The sequence below is a fragment of the Amblyomma maculatum genome, chromosome 6 (genome assembly GCF_055883805.1).
Source record: "Amblyomma maculatum isolate TAMU_Amacu chromosome 6, ASM5588380v1, whole genome shotgun sequence".
In the NCBI taxonomy this organism is placed as follows: domain Eukaryota; kingdom Metazoa; phylum Arthropoda; class Arachnida; order Ixodida; family Ixodidae; genus Amblyomma; species Amblyomma maculatum.
Genome location: NC_139349.1, coordinates 63,534,462 through 63,554,218, shown reverse-complemented (window position 1 = coordinate 63,554,218; position 19,757 = coordinate 63,534,462). Strand labels below are relative to the sequence as shown.

Here is a 19,757-nt window from a genome sequence, read left to right as displayed (position 1 = left end):
GCCCTTTTGATTTTACACGCTTTTTTCCCTGACATTTTTCTCTGTATTTTTGGCTGACTTCTCACTGCAATATTGTATGCTAATTGCCTTCTGGCTTGTCCATTTTCGGGTTTAGTGCAAGCTTTATTTCATAACTCAAGGAGAGATGAGGAGGGTGCGGGCGGCTTTAAGAAGTGGAACAAAGTTCTCCCCTTCCTGACTGTTTTCCTCGCTTTTATCTCGTAAATTCTATTTTATTTATCAAGCATGCATTCTCTGGACAGACATCTGAAATAAAGGCATGAATTCCCAAACTGCGTACGGAAACACATGCACGACACCTCAGGCAAAGCTATGTCGGGTAGCGCATTTTTATTAGACTATCAATGGTTGTGTGTGTACCGCTGTTTCAATCCCTCCTGCACGTGAACTGCAGTGTGATCCAACCGCTAATTAGTAAAAGTACGAATTTATGAGCATGCGTCGCTCCAGCTTGCCTGCACAAGCTAGAAAAGTGTTCATTCCGAAACTGCGCAAGGAAACTAATTCGCAAAACGTTCAGTCTTATATGACTCACTTCCTGCCTCTCGAAAGTCATGGAACCCATAAGGGAACATGGACGACTACAGACTACTGTCCCACAATGCGAGTGATTTCAGAGTAAAGCTTCACGCAAGAAATAATGTTGAATTTACCAAAACAAATTGTTGACCCCGGTTATAACAAAGGCACCAAGGAAATCCTGGTCTGCACCCTGCAAAGTCTACCAACAATGTCACACAAGGAAACGTTATGCTCGCGTTACAAGAACTGACAGTAGAACAGAAACATTTCCTTCCAAAAAAAAAAAAAAAACATTTTTATCCAACAGAACAATTGACCTTAAGTTGGGATTCATCAAATGCCAAACATTTATTCACGAAAATGGGAACACGTACGCCTCAAGAGTCAGTTTTACCCCCTTTCCATTGCTATATTGTCACGGTGTGAAGTCTCTGATCAGTAGTCACCGCGGGACACAGGAGTTACAGAAGTCACAGTGCGGCAGGAAAACTAGCAGGCCCGCTTCAACAGAAGAACTTCAGTTTCTTCGCCTCGAGAAGATCAACGTCGGTTTCTTCGCCTCGAGGAGGCACACGCTCGCGATCAGCGCAAATGCAGCGTGTCATTGCCCCCCCCCCCCCCCCCGGGTACAAGAAGCATCGCCCCGATGCTGGAAGTGTGGGTAGAGATAAAAACAAACAAACAAAACAACCATTGTACGAAGGGCAGTTGCTCGCGCACAGAAAGAGTCAACACTATCGGTCGTAATACGGTTTCAGGCGGACCACGTGGACCACGTCCGGGAGCGTGGAGCGTCGGGACTTTTTAAATCCATCAGGAACAACCTCATAGTTTAGGTCCCCAACTTGGCTTACCACTTTGTACGGGCCAAAGTAACGACACAGCAGTTTCTCACTGAGACCTCGTCGACGTACAGGAAACCAAACCCAGACACGGTCTCCAGCTGTGTACCGGGCGTCACGGCGTCGGAGGTTGTATCGTTGGGCATCGCGGCGTTGCTTATTCTGAATTCGCAGCCTGGCCAGCTGACGGGCCTCTTCGGCGAGGTGCAGAAAGGTGTGAACATCTGGTTGTTGGTTTCCGTCGTCTAGATGTGGTAACATGGCATCAAGCATTGTGGTCACTTCACGGCCATGGACCAGACGGAAAGGTGTCATGTTCGTTGTTTCCTGGACCGCTGTATTGTATGCAAAGGTAACGTACGGGAGCACTTCATCCCACGTTTTGTGCTCTACGTCGACGTACATTGAGAGCATGTCAGCGAGTGTTTTGTTCAAGCGTTCGGTCAAGCCGTTCGTTTGAGGATGGTAAGGTGTCGCCTTCCTGTGTTCAGTATGACTGTGAATTAAAATCTGCTGCAGCAATTCGGCTGTAAATGCGGCTCCTCTGTCAGTAATCAAAATCTCCGGTGCGCCATGGCGCAGGACAACGCAATTGATGAAGAACTTTGCAACCTCTAAGGCAGTACCGTAGGGTAGAGCGGAGGTTTCTGCGTATCGTGAGCCCGCGGCCTCAAATCCCAACACGTGGTGTTGGCTTTGAACGGTACTAGAACATAAAGAAAATTCACATAATTGGCTGTTGCCGCGCAAGGCGGACTTATTGTTGTCCGATGGCGGAACGAATCACTGCCACATCGGCGCAACTATTTGGGCCGTGACCCCTTTTCCCAAGCATTTCACCCCAGAAGAGCCGAGCACCAGGCCGGGGGAAAGCTTGTACCCATTTAAAACCGGTGGGTACCCGGCGGCACCAGGGATCGAACCGAAAGCTCCGTAAACCCCGCTGCGCGCCCCTCCTCCGCAGTGGGCCCAAACCCAGTTTCGAACCTCGCAGCCTGCAAAGGTGGTTCTGTTTGTCTTGCAAAGGTACTTCCTTTGACCCTCACCTGAAGTGCTCCCTTAGAGCCTCAGCTGCAGCAGTCTTAAAAAAAAACAAAACGAAAAAGGGCCACATAATGGGCTGTTGCCGCGCAAGGCGGACTTATTGTTGTCCGATGGCGGAACGAATCACTGCCACATCGGCGCAACTATTTGGGCCGTGACCCCTTTTCCCAAGCATTTCACCCCAGAAGAGCCGAGCACCAGGCCGGGGGAAAGCTTGTACCCATTTAAAAACCGGTGGGTACCCGGCGGCACCAGGGATCCGTAGCAATAATGACCCACCGGTTACCGGAGTGTGAAAGGGGAAATGGTCCCAGCATGTCCATGCCAATCTGCTGGAAAGGCCTCGATGGTGGGTCTATTGGCTTCAAGAGTCCGGTGGGCTTAGTCGGCGGCACCTTACGACGCTGACAGTTGCGACACGCTTTCACATAGTGTGAAACGTCTGAGTTAAGTCGAGGCCAGTAGTACTTTTCCTTGAGCCTTGCAAGCGTGCGGGTGACTCCCAAATGTCCAGAGGTTGGCTCATCGTGGCAAGCTTGTAAGATTTCATCACGTAGACACATAGGTACAACAATCAGGTACGGCGTTTGCCTGGCGGAAAAGTTTTTCTTCATGAGGACACCATTGCGCACACATAACGATGACAGAGCACGCTTGAAAGCTCGCGGAGCGGTTGTACATGCACCGTTTAGATAGTCCATGATGTGCCGAAGTTCGGGATCTGCAGATTGTCTTTCAGCGAGGCACTCTGTGCTGATGGCATTTAACAGTATGGCCTCATCAGGAATTTCATCTGCGGGGGGATCTACAGGGGCACGTGAGAGACAGTCGGCGTCCGAATGCTGACGGTCAGATTTGTACGTGACAGTTATGTCGAATTCCTGTAATCGTAGACTCCATCTTACAAGACGGGTTGAAGGGTCCTTTAGGGTTGCAAGCCAACATAGGGCATGGTGGTGAGTCACTAACTTGAATGGTTTCCCGTAAAGGTATGGCCGGAATTTCGACGTCGCCCACACAATGGCTAGACATTCTTTCTCTGTTGCAGAATAGTTCGATTCGGCTTTAGATAGACAGCGACTGGCGTAAGCGATTACACGTTCTTGGCCGCCCTGGATTTGAACTAGAACGGCGCCCAGGCCTATGTTGCTTGCATCGGTGTGAAGCTCCGTGTCGGCGTTTTCGTCGAAGTGAGCCAATATGGGAGGTGTTTGTAGGCGGCGTTGAAGCTCTTTGAATGCTTGTTCCTGTGGTGCGTCCGAAGTGAAAGGCGTGTCTCTCTTTGTCAGACGTGTTAGGGGCTCGGCGAGTCGAGCGAAATCTTTGACGTAGCGCCGGTAGTAGGCACATAAGCCAAGAAATCGTCGAACAGCTTTCTGGTCTTGGGGAGGAGGGAAGTTGGCAATAGCTGTGGTTTTCTCTGGATCCGGCAAGACACCAGCGTGGCTTACGACGTGCCCCAAGAACTTGAGCTCCGTATAAGCAAAATGACACTTCTCGTTCTTTAGCGTAAGGCCAGAGGATGTTATGGCTTGCAAAATAGTGTCAAGGCGCCGAAGGTGCTCCTCGAACGTTGGAGCGAAGACCACAACGTCGTCAAGGTAAACGAGACATGTCTGCCACTTGAGATCTGCAAGTACGGTGTCCATAAGCCGTTGGAAAGTAGCCGGCGCAGAGCAGAGACCAAAGGGCATAGCCTTGAACTCGTAGAGCCCATCCGGAGTAATAAACGCCGTTTTCTCGCGGTCCCTCTCATCTACCTCTATTTGCAGTATCCGGATTTCAAGTCCATTGAAGAGAAATATTTCGCGGAGCAGAGACGATCCAGAGCATCGTCGATGCGTGGCAGGGGATAGACGTCTTTCTTTGTAACTTTGTTTAGCCGGCGGTAATCCACACAAAACCTCAGCGTACCATCCTTTTTCTTCACAAGAACGACAGGTGCAGCCCATGGACTCCGCGAGGGCTGGATGACATCGTCGCGAAGCATCTCTTTCACTTGGCGGGTGATAGCGGCGCGTTCAGTCGGAGACACTCGGTAAGGTGACTGTCTGAGAGGTGGCACGGTATCATCCGTAATAATGCGATGCTTGGCGAGATCGGTTCTGCCAACACGTGAAGAGTTGGAGAAGGTCGCCCGATAGCGCTGGAGGAGCTGGTTCACTTGGCGATGCTGCAGTTGAGAAAGCGCAGGGTTAATGTCGAAGTGTAAATCGGTGGTAGGCCTCTCCATTTCGGTCAATGACAGCGTCGCAAGTCCAGAGGCTTTTCGAACATGCGTGATACCGCAAATATGGGCCACTACAGTCCCCGTGCTTAAATGCTGGTGCTCACCGCCAAAATTTGTGAGTAGGACATCTGGTTTGCCGTCTTCGAGGCGAACGACTCCTCTGGCTACAGCAAGACTGCGTTCGAAAAGTAAGATCTGTTTGCTCTCCACGACACCTTCAAAGTTTCGCAGTGTATTCGCAGCCACAGACGTCATCACACTGGAACGGGGCGGAATAGTGACGTGATCATCAAGGATGTGCAGTGCTGTCGGTCGCTCTGAAGCACTGTGTATTGCGTTCTCAGTCGATAAGGTCACTGACTTAGTCTGCAGGTCGATAACGGCTCCATTCTCTGCTAAGAAATCCATGCCAAGGATGACGTCGCGGGAACACTGGACAAGTACGACGAAGGTTGCCAAGTACGTTTCTTCTTGCACTGTTACCCTAGAAGTGCAGGTACCGGTCGGCGTTATCAAGTGACCTCCGGCAGTACGAATTTGTGGGCCTGTCCAGGGTGTAGTCACTTTTTTCAGAGTGGCGGCGAAAGGCCCACTCATCACAGAATAATCGGCGCCGGTATCCACAAGCGCTGTCACGTCGATTCCGTCCACTGAAATGTTCAGGTCGGCGGTTACGGCTGTGGTGTTGCCGGAACGTCGCGGGGTCCGGTCACGGCTGCGGTGTGGTACTAGCTGATTTCGTGTCGTCGGAGAACTGGAGCGCCGATGCAGCGGATCATTGTGGGGCGCGTCGTGTCGTCGTGAAACGGAGTGGCCATCCGGTTGCAGCGGTGGAGGAGCTTGAGAATTTCGTCGATGAGCAACCTTCCCTCCAAAGGTTGCCGCGTCTAGTTTTCCCGATGGGGGCTAGGGGAGCGGACCCGCGTCAGGCCGGCATTACCACGTGTCTGCGAGGAGTATTGGCGCGGTGAAGGCGACCGCGAGTAGTCATAGGGCGTTCCGGATGATTCAGCCAAGTACGCGTCAATGGCAGGGGTGTCAATATCATGCTTATTCCGATAATCCGAGAACTGGAGAAACTCCCGAGGCTATGACACTCAAAATAGGCTGACCACCTAACCCTACGGGTTGGAACCAGATTTAACTGCGAGTTTAAGAAAGACTGCAAGCAAGACCGAATCAAGGCAGCTTGAGTAAACAGTGGGGCTCTCAGGCTCTCCTAAAAAGTCACAGCTTCTGTTTATCAACATGCACATAGGGAATAATGGGAGAAACGCCGTCGCCCAAACAATATCATTGGCTCTGTCAACAAAAGAGGCCTATCTGATGAGGCGGAAGGCAAACAAACACCGAGGCCAGAAAGAATCACAATTAAAGAGGCTGATACCGTTAATTATGTTGAGGCGCAAAGTTGAGCCCTTACTCTACATGCACCCATACTTAAAAATATATTTAAGTTTGATTGCGATACTTCTTAATGCGAAAGTTATGTGCAGCTATGTAACCGTTTTGGCAATATACGTTATACTGGGGCAAAGAACTTGAGAGCTACTTGTATGTATTTATGTCCAGTTACAAAGCACTCTGTTTTTCCTCACGAGCCAAAAAGAATTTCTTAGAAGAAGGAAAAGGAGAGCGACGAGCAAGCAGCACAGAGCTCGTGGGTCTTTTTTGTTTTCAACTGAGAAATTCCGTTTGAATCGTGATTCTTTCGTGCCTCGTGGCGCTTTGTTTTACATCTTTGCTGCCTCGGGGCATAAAATGAATATTATGAAGGATGAAGGGTATGGTCGAATAAATAAAAAAAACTATTGACCGATGTCATGAAGTCTCAGAGTGTACGATGATGCGGTCTCTGCGTCCAAGCGACATATGACGACTGATTATGGGGGAGAGTCCAGCTGCCACCAGGTGCCGGAACCGCGTTGGCTTTAAAGGGCCACTGTCCAGGGAAGGCCCTTTTAAGCAAAGGAGCCCAGTGTTTCGATCAGGTACCGGAGATAGTCTGTGCAAAATGCTACAGTGATACGCGCGCCGCAAAGCATCGAAAATACAATTCAAAGCTCTCTCATGCTCTCCTTTGGGAAGCCAGCGTCCCCGTTTCCTGCGCTGGACCGACGGCCCACAATAATGACGTACGTACCGCGAACGATGTCCATTGGTCCGTCTCGCTGACTGACGGGAGAAGGGTGGATGTCTACCGCTCGCAGCGCGCTTTTCCCTCGCCACGGCCAGACTGAATCCAGCGGCGTGCGCTCCCTCGACCGTTTTTTTTTTTTCGCGCTCGCGGACAGCCACGCCCCACCTCCCGCCAAACGCGGAGGAGGAAGGGGAATTTGTATTGCGGAGGCTAGACGACCTCGGGCAGGAGAGTGAAAAACCTTTGCGAGGGAACGGAAGGAGAGAGGCATGATAGAATCGGGTGATTGCGGTGGCTGTAACTGCGTTATTAGTTACTCTTTTAAAAAACATTTTGCGGCCTTGCGTTCTAGGGGCGAAGTCTCACAGTCACCGGGGAAGAAAATATTTTCGACCGGAGGGTGGACAGTGGGCCTTTAACACTGGACATTCCCACAGCAGGTGGTGAATATTGGCTTCTGTACCTCGGGACTTGAAAACGAGGCACACAGAGTTGGTATAGAAATCTCGAAACTGAGGCCACTTTCGAGGCTTGCAAGTGTAGAGCCACCCAAACTCAAATACTCCGAAGTGTTACATCCTCTAGACAGGTTAGACCGCGGGGGAGGCTTAACGCACACGGGCTTAACGCACGCTTAACGGACGTGTACGGCGTCAGAAGTGCTCCTTTCTTGTTAAAAGGAGGGTAGCATTATCCAATTTTAGGAGGTTTGGCGTTGGCGAGGTTGAGGTGGAAAGCAAGGTCGCATGATCCACATGGCTCTGACTGACAACTAAGAAGGTCACAAAGAATTCGTTCAAAACTAATTGGCTGCGTACGCGTGCCGCTTGACAATGTATACTTTAACATATTTCTGTGCTGCTACACTTTTTCTGTCGGCTACACCCACATCAACGGCAATGGAACTCAGCCAAGCACGATTTTCCTCATGAGCTAGGACTCGTTCGGGGCTCTTATTCTCCTCTTCTGGGAAATTCTCATTGCCTCGCGACTTTCTCGAGTCTCGTTATTCTCTTTCGTTTTGTTCGACAGAAAACAGCGGCGACGCGACCGTCCATCGAGTGCATAAAAGCTGCGCTTTAAAGCAGAGCAATAATGGTCTCATCAGATAGTCCTACATTTTACAAATCAGTTAATAAATACGGAGATGTATCTCAACGACTCACTGAAGAAGTTAACCGGCCAAGTGGTTCTGAGAACGAAAAATGGCGATAAACAAAACTAGATCAGCTTGAATGACAATAACAAAAAAGCAGCATCCTTATGACTGTCCATGCTTTATTAAAGCCTAAATACTTACGAAACTTCATCAGCGTAAGCACTTAGGTATCATACTAGCTTCTGGCGTTAAACAGCAAGCAAACATTGACAATAAAAAAGCGAGGGCATAAGGAAAATTATTTTTTAATATGATTGTGCCTCAACACACGTAAGCGGAGCTACACACTTAGGTTTCTTTACTCATTCATTATGCAAAGGAGCTGGAAATGGTAACACGTAAAGGGTTGCTCTTTATTCATAACAAATATGAGTGCACTGATTCACTGACTAACCTTGCGGCTAGTAAGACTTGGCGACATTATTATCCAGAACGCCACTAGCATGACTCATATGCTTGTCTCACTGGATTCACAACTACCACAAGGAGAGACGTTGCAAAATAAGTATCGTTCCTGCAGTCACGACTGTGTTATAACACGTGTATTATAACACAGTAAGTCAGTTTTCAAACCTACAGTCCACACTGATGCTTATTCATGCTTGGTGTTCCAAATGGAAAATGTATCGGAACACGCAAACGTGGGCTCAGTTTCGTTTTTCAAGAAAAAAAGATAAAATTCTAATCTCAATATCACATGAACTACGAAATGTTTAGGCCGAGATGTACATGTACATACTTGGGTGTCATGCTGTGAAATGAGTGTTCATAGTGCGCACATGTAGATTATTACATGGTTACCAAAGCTAGTAGGGCAATAAATTTCATTGAGAAAAACTTGAGATGCTTGCAGCCAAGCCTCAAGCAAACTACGTTTCTATCTTAAGCTCAACCTAACATAAAATATGCTTGTATTCTATTGAATCTTGCACAACAATGAAATTGGCCAACTGAAGGAAATTCACAATGAGGCAGCAAAGTTCCTCTTTAGCAAGCAGGGGCGAAGATACAGTTGTACCGTAATGAAAAATGACTTGCAGTGGGGAAACGTGCTCCTCGTAGGTGAAAGTTGATGCTAAAGTTTTTATGCCTATATATTTACTGGAGAAATGAGAAATAATTGTGACAGTTACTTGAAACAGCGTTCCTACATTTCTATACAGCAAGATCATATCTGCAAAATTCGAGAGTACCACGCCAGGGCTAACTTCTGTGCGAATTCATTCATCTTTTTGTTAGCACTATGCAACACTGAAATCGGTTTTTGGAAAGGCAGATGTGCTTTGCAAACGAAGATGTATTTTTTTTAACTGAATCCGCCCTGCAATGACACCATGGGCAATCGCGGTAGTGTTTGAGTGGAGATTAAAGTATAAAGTATAAAGCACTAGTCATGCCAAAACGACGAGTTTATGTTCATGCAAAATTGGAATTGAGTTAAGGTTGAACTGGTATATAAAAACATGCACTTTATAAGCCAGCGCACCGCTCTAGCTATACAGCCAAAGCTACAGAGCCGGAACACGTCAGCTCAGTGCGCAGCAGAATATAGTCCCTTTAGAAATTTCGCCAATCGTGCTCTGGAATATCATACTGTTATGCAGATATTCACGTTATATATTGTTTCACAAGTTTACTGCAACACAAGCCAGCACAACATTAGTGTAGTGCATTTTCAAACGAGTAAACGGAGCCTTAGAGTAAACGAAATGGCTGCGCCATCTGTCGGGGATCTCCCGAAGAGTACATGGGCTGCTTCTGCAGCTTCAACCCACCGGTTTCTGTACACTTTCACGATGCGTATGTTTGGGAAACGTACGCAACGAGTAATATTCAGTAACCACAAATTTACGCTCATTTAGGCCCTATGTATTCTAAAGAAAGTAATTTCTGCGTCGTTGGCTTCTCGAAAACTATAATCTCAAGCAAAGGTTGAACTGAAACCGAAATCGTAATTGAGACCAAATATACAAGAACTACATTGTGTAGTAACACCGCGACGGAAGATCCGCCCCCGTAGCCTTGGCTGCATAGCCAGCAAAATCTGTTCGACTCATTCCAGCACCGCGGCGCTTGATAGTCGGACATTCGAGATGCTATGCAATGCAGCCCCGTACAGTAATGCAGCCGGAGCTTCACCATGATGGCGTCAATAAAGGCCGTACACGCTCTGTCTCTCTCTCTGTCTCTCCGTCTCTCTTTCTAGCGCGTGTGCTCCTTTCGCTTTGAGAAACTGAAGTCGGCTTTAAAAATCCGTTTAACCCTGCAAACGTGTGTCTAGGAAAGCCAAAGATATTACGCGATCCTTCTCTTTTGTGTGTGTTGTGCGGACGTGGGTTTCGGGGACCCCGAAAATCGCTTAGCGGGACCCCCACGATCTGCAGACCCCCGTTCAAGAAACCGTAGTTTAGTCGAATGTACAAGCATACATGAAAGCCTTGTATAATTTCCTGTAACGTCGTAGATCCTCAAGCGCTAGGACGCACTCATTAGGTTTTGAGGGTAAGGTTTTAGCAGGTCACTGAGTTCAGCCTCTTTTTGGGAAAGCTGCTATCATACGAGTGTAACGACCGCCATTGTTTAATCCGAAGAGCCCTGTTTTGACAAAAAGCATGTATCGGAGCGTGTATCAATTACGTACATACTTTCCGTGAGGTCAATGTTTTCTTTTTTTTTTTTTTTTTGCTTCCAATTTGGAGCTCTCCCACTCACTACCTTTTTATGAGAAGAAGTTGTATCAGAGCGTGCTTCATATCCGTACGTATTTACTGTGAGGTATGTTTTTGTGAGTCTCTCAAGTTGTAGCTCTAAGCCTTTGTCAATGGTCCTAATACATGTTGTCATCCTTTCAAAATATATTGACACTTGTAAACTCAAACTTCGGTGGTGGTATCGGCATTTAGAAAGTTTTAAACCATTGATCATAATCTTCGAATTTCTCATTCTTGCTCCTTTTTTTTTTTTCAGCACGTTCGAAGCCTCACACCTGCAGCACAAGAAACATAGACGTGTGTAAAAAATTAGGCAAAAGCTCTGTCGGTTACGACGGCACAGACGTGTGCGTAGGTGAGTGAAACTTCGTTGAGTTTTCGATACCTGTCTTTGATTATTGTAGGTCACCTTCCCTAACTCAGGACCACTATAGTGTGCACTACACACCGCACACGCAGCCTTGGTATGAGAGATTAAACTTCTACCATCCAACGCATCAAGCAAAGCGCCGATGCCTAAACATCTAACATGGGTGAATTAAAAACACTGTCAGTATGCTAAAAGCAGGATGGATTCACAAGCTACCAAATCTCTTATAACTGATTTTACGGAGGCATTATTTACACTACATGGTCCTGTGGATGTCTTAGTCGATACTAATGATGAAAAATCAAAACTATATTCGGCTTTTCTGCACACAAAATATTTTGAGCGTGCTGTTCTGGAAGCCTCTTAGACTACGTATTCAAGCTATATGTCGAGACCGACCCAATGCGCCGATGCGCATTGTCAGGTGGTGGACTCTGCGGTGCGGGTTTCGACACCAGAAGTGCTGAGTTAAACGGTGGACGCATCCAGCTCAGCATGATCCAGGCATGAGCTCACATTGGTTTCTTAAGTTTGCTCACTTACCCCATGCCCAGGAATATTAATGCATTGCTATTACATTAAGGCGATGTCGCTTCATTCGTATCCGTTTTTGTGTTTCGCGCTTATAAAACCACGGTATCATAGAGTATGCAGTGTTGTGGGATGATATCTTTTGTGCACGGATGCGTATTGATAAGGAAGAAGCCGTGTTTCGACGGAGGCTAGAAGCCAAGGCACCCGTATCTTGTAGGGCATAAGTGGACTTTAAAAAATTGCAGGTAAACAACACAGATATCGAGCCCTCCTGCTACTACATCGTCATCTCTCTCTCTGCCTCCCATTCAGGGATATTAAAATATTGTCCGCGGCTACGTTTCTGGCGTTGGCAATTATCCTGAAGAAAATTATTCCAATTAATTTCAAAGTACATATATCTGCGGCCGAGGGGATTCAAATGTTTCCATCCGACAAACGCGGGAAAAAAAAAATCTTCAGGAGAGTGAAGACGCAAGCTTTGATTTGAACGGGCTGCTGTCCAAGAGGCGAGAATCTGGCGAATCATATTTTGTTAATTTATTTTATCTTATTTTCTGACCTGCCAATTACTGCACTGCATGTTCCCTTGCTTCATGAAATGCAAATATTGCGAAAATTCTTTGTTTTTCCAATAAGCAACACATTGTGGAGCTTTTTATATGGCTCGCGGCTGATGTAAACGGCTCCATTTTAGTTTTGATTCTCTTTCATGTCGTAGTTCGCCTTACATTTTAAAAGCCTTTGCCTTGAGATGTTACTTGTCAACTTCAGTGTGGGCAACGGGATCTGGTGGCATAGTATAATATTTAACGAGCAAAAATTGCCCCAATGCCTATGTACTGGCACTTCTATACTGCCGGTCCTTGAGGTTTACCGACCAGAAGTTGTCACAATTTCTGGCTTCCAAAGTATTGATAGTCAGATGGTACAGTTGCAGACGAGTGGCTTCCAGGACGCATCTTTAAGCCCAACCATAATACTGATAACTGGTTGTGCTCTGGAACGGCACTACAAGATCATCATCTTTAGACTGCACTCTTGAAACAAATGACTATGGAACACGGTGAAAAGTAGCAAACCAGCTGTTCATGTGGAGTTTCAATATATGAAGAGAACACGCTATGCGCGCTGCATATGAATATTGGCACTCTTTATTACCTAATGTCCAATACGTTAGTGACCGGTATTCCCAAGAATTTTTTGTTCTCTGTTGATTTCGAATGTGAACGCTCCCGATTGTGCACGCTAGATTCGACAACTCGTCAGCCATTTGGAAAATAATACTGATTACGGCCAGCTTCTGGTTCCAGGAAGACTGAACTCTGCATGTCCCATAGGCAATGCAATATTTTACGTCATATTAGCCTTTTCTAATCGGGTAAAAGTTATTTTTTATAAGTAAAGTGTATGAAAATAATCAGTTTTGGCCCATTGGCAGGCTGAATGCAAAGATACATTTGGTCGCATATCTTATGAAAACACAGCAAGTAAGCCAAAGCATACTTTTGGTTACAACGTCACAGATGGTTCACCAACATGGTGCACCCGAGAAATGCAGGACGAATGCCGAGAGTTGTTCAAAGTGTGCAATGATTCCAGCGGTGTTCCCCAATGCGTTGGTAAGACCCAATATGTGCATCATCTATTCCATGCTTTCATGTTCTGTTTGGTTGGAAATGCACTTCCCTATGCAGATAGCTTGCGCTGCTTGGGTATTTGAGCGCCACTTAATTTTGTTATTTTTTTATCCCAGTGAGAATCTACAGGGTCGTCCATTCTTAGTTTCGAAATAGTCACTGTCGTCAAACTGTCAATGCGTGATCCCGCCGCGCAGTTATGTTAAGAATCAGGTCATGCGAAGCAGTGCCTCCAGGTCCCTCTGTACCTGCGTAACTCTGCTTGAAAATGTGACCGCGTCGGACGCAATGGCGCCCTGGAAACTGCGACCATGTTCAAGATAAAAGTGGATGACCCTGTACCTATTGTTCTGATATAACACTGATGTAGCGATGTTTAATCGGCGAATTTGGTACTGGCAATAAGCGCATTTTCTTTCCAAAACCCCCATTGGCCGAAGAGGACATACGCTGTATATTTTATCAAAAGTATATATTCTTCTTTGAGTTGAAACTTTCTACAAGAAAACGCTTGCAGAATCCTTTAACCCTACAGTTGCTCTTATCTACCTGTAGCGCAGTATATATCAGAGTGAAATTGAAAGGCGCTTTTCACACGGATTTATTTAAAAGCACCTTAGGCAAAGAAATACCGGCCAGATTGGAGTTTATTTTCTGTCTCCCTTATAGTAACTGGTGTAACCGTCATACGCCGCTAAAGCTAAGGTGGAAGTTTGATCAAGGGCAATGTATAGATAACGTCAATGAAGCAAAATGACAGTAGCATAAAACTCGACATATCTAGTGAAACACACCTTGATTTTTGCTGCTCCTTGCATGGCTAGAACTGATCGTATTTTGACTTTATTAGGGCAGCCCTAAACAGTGAAATGTTGCAAAAATATACTGAACCAACAACGAGCTTGAATTAACACCTTTCGTTCTACCTTTCCAGACGAACCGCCGAACACTGAAGATGGTGAAAAAGTCTTGCATTGAGGAAAACATATGAGAAGCACAATAGTAAAAGTGAACCCCTCGGGTAAGACGCCAATTAGAGGACTTTGGATATCAGCTGTTGCATAGGCTTCTTTTTATTGGTTGCCTGAGTGCCGTTATTCCGTACGAAGAAGGCGTATTTGAGGACTGGGCGCAGGACTGTTTTATTGATATGTAATTGATTATATGGCTGTGAACGCTGCAATTGTCTTCTTAAATATTCAAGTTTCCGCATAGCCTTTTATTCAGTGCAAAAATATGGTCATTCCCCCTAAGATCTAAGTGATAACGACGTCTAAGTATATGTAGCTATAAACTATTGATAGAGGGCGACCACTGAGGAGATAGTAAAATATATCATTTTTACCTTTCGAGTCACTCTAATAGAAATTATTTTCTTTGCATTGATCCACATCTGCCACGATTCACACCATGCTCCTACCTTCGGCAGCACGCTATTCAATTGGATTTCGTAAGTGGACTACCAACTTTTGGATGCAGGACGCAGTCGTCGCTAATAAGCCATATTTTTAAAGCACTTTCCGTACAGTATCACTAATACTGACCGGAAAGAATAATGTTCCCAGCACCGACCCTTGGGGAATTTAAAATTTAACAGGTGCAGAAATATACCACGTATCCCCGGCTGCCACACTTTCACAGAGAAAAAAGATAGGCTTACATCCAATTCAGCAACGTGTCATTTTTTTAATATGAACCGTAATTTAGTAAGCTCTTACTGTGGTAAACTCAATTGAATGCTTTCTATTAGTCCAAAGAACTTATGCTTATTTGGCTATGAGCATCAACGCTGCTGCAAAATTGTGAATTTATATCTGGAAGAGCTGTAGCTCTCGAGAGCAAGAGAGGAAGCTGGAATCGATTAGGTTATATTCTAGAAACCCTGAGGTGGTGTTTAAAACAATATGTTCAAGCATTTTAGAACCAGTAAACAACAATGAGATGGGACTGCAAGGCTCAAGTAGTGAGGCGGTGTCGCCTTACGATATTGGAATAATTCTACCATAATTCCAATCAAGAGGTAACATTGCTTGTGATAGACATTTTTAGAGGTGAAGTATATATATTTTGAACGCCGTTAGGCTTACCTAACAATCTAATGCTCGGTATGCAGTCAAAAACTGATCTCTATATTGAATCTATTCTAAGTAACAGCCACGTAAACCATTCCTAAAGATTAATAACTCTCTCAATTTGTGTGCAGTAATACTGACACTGAAGTTTGGTTTTGTGCCTTCATGTTCTGTAAGGATGGAGCAAAATAAATATTTGAAATGGGTGCGATCTCCGAGTTGTTCCAATATTTCACCATCAGCGCTGAAATTACGTTTTTTTTTTTTTTTAGAGTATTTGCAATAAGTGTACAGAACTGGACGATGTTTAACTGCCAGGCTTGCTAAGAACAGAATGCCCTGGGATATGAGCAACGAACTTATCTTTCAGATTACTGTCGTTATTGCCGTTGTTCTTCAATAGCTCCCGCTTTTCCGTTTTGCATAACAGCACTTACTTTCTCGCATAAAGAAAAACGAATGCCGGAAATAGTCCAATCCGATTATATTGCAAACGCAGCTGCCGGTACCATGAATTATCTTTTAATTGCATTCACGGAATCGCAAAGGGATATGAGTGTAAGTTCACTCGTTAGGTGAAGATAATATACCATGGTGCCCCAGGTAAATGTTACCAAGGTTTTAAAACATACAGTGAGCCCGAGCTCAGTGAAACCAACTCAGAGCTGTTCAGAGTCGACTATGCCAGTTTTCCTATTTTTTCTTGCACCAAGTTTTAATAATTAGTAAAGTTTAATTAGGCGAAAAGGTGTCGATTAAAAAGTTGTAGATTGCATCGAAAAATAGTTAGCTACATTGTTTCCATCGCTCTACGACTTACACAGATCTATTTATAGAGCTCGAAAAAGTGTTGGCACGTGACAAGCTGTTATTCTAAATAATTCGCCAATGCATACACCTACCTTTTCGGGGTGAATCTCAGGGGTTTAAAGGGGCATTTCGCCGCCACGCGAATGCAAAAAAGGGGGACGAACACGACAAAGAAGTGGATGCGTGCGCAATAAAGAGATAAACAAGTAATCGACAACCAGGGTTGTGGGTAAACAATTCAAGAGGGAGACGAAGCGTCTCAATGGATGTACACATTTTCTTTAAGTGCAGGTATTGGCGGCGCCTTTTGGCTGGTGGGGTGCCGCAATAAGACACAGGTGTACCATAAGGCAAATAAAGCATGTAAAAGGCATTCACGAAGTAAAACAGAGGAAAAGAAGGGGTGAAAAAAAAAGGAAAGGAAGGAAGCTAAAGCGGTACGCATAAACGAAAATATCACTGTAAACGTTGTCTATACAACTTTCTTGAAAACACGCCATATGGAATTGATTTGGATGCGCGCGCAAAAAAAGGGGAGGAAGCAAGCGATCAACAACCAGGGTGGGTGGTAAACAACTCAAGAGAGAGACTGGGCGTCCCGATGGGTGTACCCATTTGCGTTGAGTGCAGGTAGTTGCGGCGCCTTTGGGCTGGTGGGGTGCAGCAACAAGACATGGGTATACCATAAAGCAGGCAAAAGGCACCAAGGAAGTAAAATAGGAGGACAAGGAAAGAAAGAAAGAAAGAAAGAAAGAAAGAAATAGTGGTAGGGATAAACGAAAATATCACTGTAAACGCTGTCTTTTCAACTTTCTTGAAGAAAAAAACGCCATATGGAATTAATTTGGATGCGCGCGCACAAAAAAGGGGGAAACGAGTAATCAACATCCAGCGTGGGTGGTAAACAACTCCAAAGGGAGGGTGTACCCATTTGCGTTGAGAGCAGGTAGTTGCGGCACCTTTGGGCTGGTGGGGTGCAGCAACAAGAGACAGGTGTACCACAATGCAGATAAAGCATGTAAAAGGCACCCAGTAACTAATACGGAGGTATTACTCCTCCGTATTACTTACTTATTACTTACTCCGTATATATATATATATATATATATATATAGTGCCCTCGTCACCGTGACACGCCGCCTGACCTTTGTGAGAAAAAGAAGTCAGAGTAAAGAAGACACGAAACGCGAGTCTCTTGACATTGCAGGAATTAGAGACGATGTTTTGCTTCACCTTATAAGAAAATATAGATTACAACCGGATTCAAGACCGCAAAATATTCATTGTCATCCAGACAACGCGCTGGAAAAAGAAATGCACGCAGGCGCGTTGGCACTCCCACGATTCCCTACATTTTCTGCCCAGTAAATATGGACTGTGCCGAATGAAGGGAAAAGAAGCTTTATTTTCTACGAGAACTGAGCACTGTGGCTACTCTTCATGAAGGGCTACATTCCAGCAATTGTGGCAAATTTTCACGTGCCCTAATAAATTCGGTGAGCACTGGTGAACGCTGAAACTTCATGTCTTGTGAGGAATAGCTCATTGGCCAGTTCTAGAGCGACATTGCTGAGCTATGATCGCGCTGATATTTGCTTTTTTCTTCTTTATTTTCCAGAGAGGCTGCGGAAAATGCATGATGCTTGACAACTGGCGGAAAAAGTTAGGGATCTGACAAAAGTCTTTGAGTGTAGTCCGCCCGAAGGGAAGACAAACATGGCTCCCAGAGAACATGCGTGCAGCTTCTAAACTAAAGGTTTTTTTTTAATGCAATACGAAAAGCACTAGGTTACCCGAAAGATGGATTGAATAAATGCAACTTAATTTTGAAGTGTCAAGTTATTTTCCCAAACTCAAACTCACTGATGATGACAATGGCTACGCATTCGTTTTACACGGTGTCATACTCCTGCAGGATCGCGCCAGTAGTAATCAATAATGTGATGGAACGATCGAATTTCTCTTTCTTATTTTGTAAAAGTGAATGATACCTTTTTAATTTGAAAAGTGCACTTGTCTGGCACAAAAACCTGGATGAAAAGCGGCCTCATTTAAAACACCTTTCCGGCCTCGGCAATGAAAATAATTTTCCGACTACAGAAGTTATATTCGCCAATGTAGCGCAAAAAGTAAATGCTGGATGTTTTCATTCGACAACACAAATTTTATTTCTCAGGTAGACTCTTCTTACAGCGCCAGGGCTAAGAAGGATGAATCAAGACAACCGTAAAAGTAAACTTAGGCTTGAGAGATTCTCCAGTGTTCTATACTGGGTGAGTAAACATTATCCTTTACTAAGGACAAAATGTTCTCTTCTAGATTCCGCAGATGGCTGGTAGTGAAATTCAAGAATTCAGGAAGCCAATCTCTTCCGCCTGCGCTTCTTAGAACAAAAAAACACACACGTAAAGTTATTTTTCTTCTCGCTCCCATATTGACGGCGAAGTTGAAAAGGTTTTAGACAGAGTCACTGGGTTAATTTAATGACACTAGTCTTTGAATAAGATGGGCTTTCCACTTGTCATCGTTCCTCGGCGATGTTTGTCTTAACTTTGCAATAGTGGAAGCTAAGAGCGTTACTTCGGGATATAGTGCAACTCTAAGACAAACAAACATTGCGCCGCTTCTAAACGCTCAGATCCATCAGCTATTGCCGCATGTTTCGACCACGATCTTGCTTATGTAGTATTTACTGAACAATATTATATAAATAAGTACCAGATTGGCTATATATACGCATACTGTTCATGCGCTCTAAAACTATTGCCTAAGACACAACTAACGCAAAATGAAGGCATGCAAGGAGGTAAGACATCAGCAATGCCAGCCAGTTGGAAGAAAACTTGTTTTCTCTCTAGCTGACCATTAGATGGCAGTTCACTCGACTTAAGAGCGGTTTCAAAGAAACAATCTTTCTGCGGTGTGTTGTCAATAATACATAGTAGAAGTTAGCGATTAAGTTGCCTTGGAAGTACGAGTTTCTGCGAGTACTAGTGCACGTAAAACAACGATAGCAGTGTAGGATGCTGAGCGCCCCTGCCTGGTGCAAAGAAATTGAACAACGTTTTACGTGGTAGTGTGAGGGTCCCACTCGTAAAAAATGCGGCGTTGGCTTTTGTGTGTGTGTGTGGTTTTAAGACGCAAATGTGCAGGAAGCAAAGAAATAGTGTTGCAGACCCAATGAATCAAAGTAGGTTATATGCATGTGATTTAGTTTTAAACTTGGGACGCAATCGTTCCTTGTACAGCATTCAGGGTAGCTTTGTTCCACTTCGATTACCATTTAACGCCCGTCTGATAGTCAGCATTGAGGTGCGTTTACCAAGAACAATGAAACTGACGACATATTCACGTAGCTGAAATTGCATGTCGTTAAATATAAGTGCTGAGGAGAGACAGATACGGCACTTTGTTTAACTAAAACACGTGCTTCCAAAATATTTCTACACCGAAATCAACTACAACCTATCTTCATGGGAATGACACGTTAGTGTTCTACCCTCCACTTACCAGCAATTGCTGCCGGGCTGTGACGTCATCTACGACTGCAGCTATAAAACAGAATCCCATGTACAGCTTCTTCATTGGGCATGGCGGACCGTGGAAGCGCCTGGTTCTTAGCATGCCTCCTTTTGTGCTGATCCAGATTGGTGACTTCTCTT

At 45.2% G+C, this 19,757-nt stretch overlaps 1 long non-coding RNA gene across 1 annotated transcript in view; it reads right to left on the bottom strand.

Moving 5' to 3' along the window:
- LOC146185887 (uncharacterized) overlaps positions 1-19,757 on the bottom strand; it is a 358,500-nt gene that overhangs the window by 102,964 nt on the left and 235,779 nt on the right. The gene's annotated exons all lie outside the window — the stretch shown is intronic.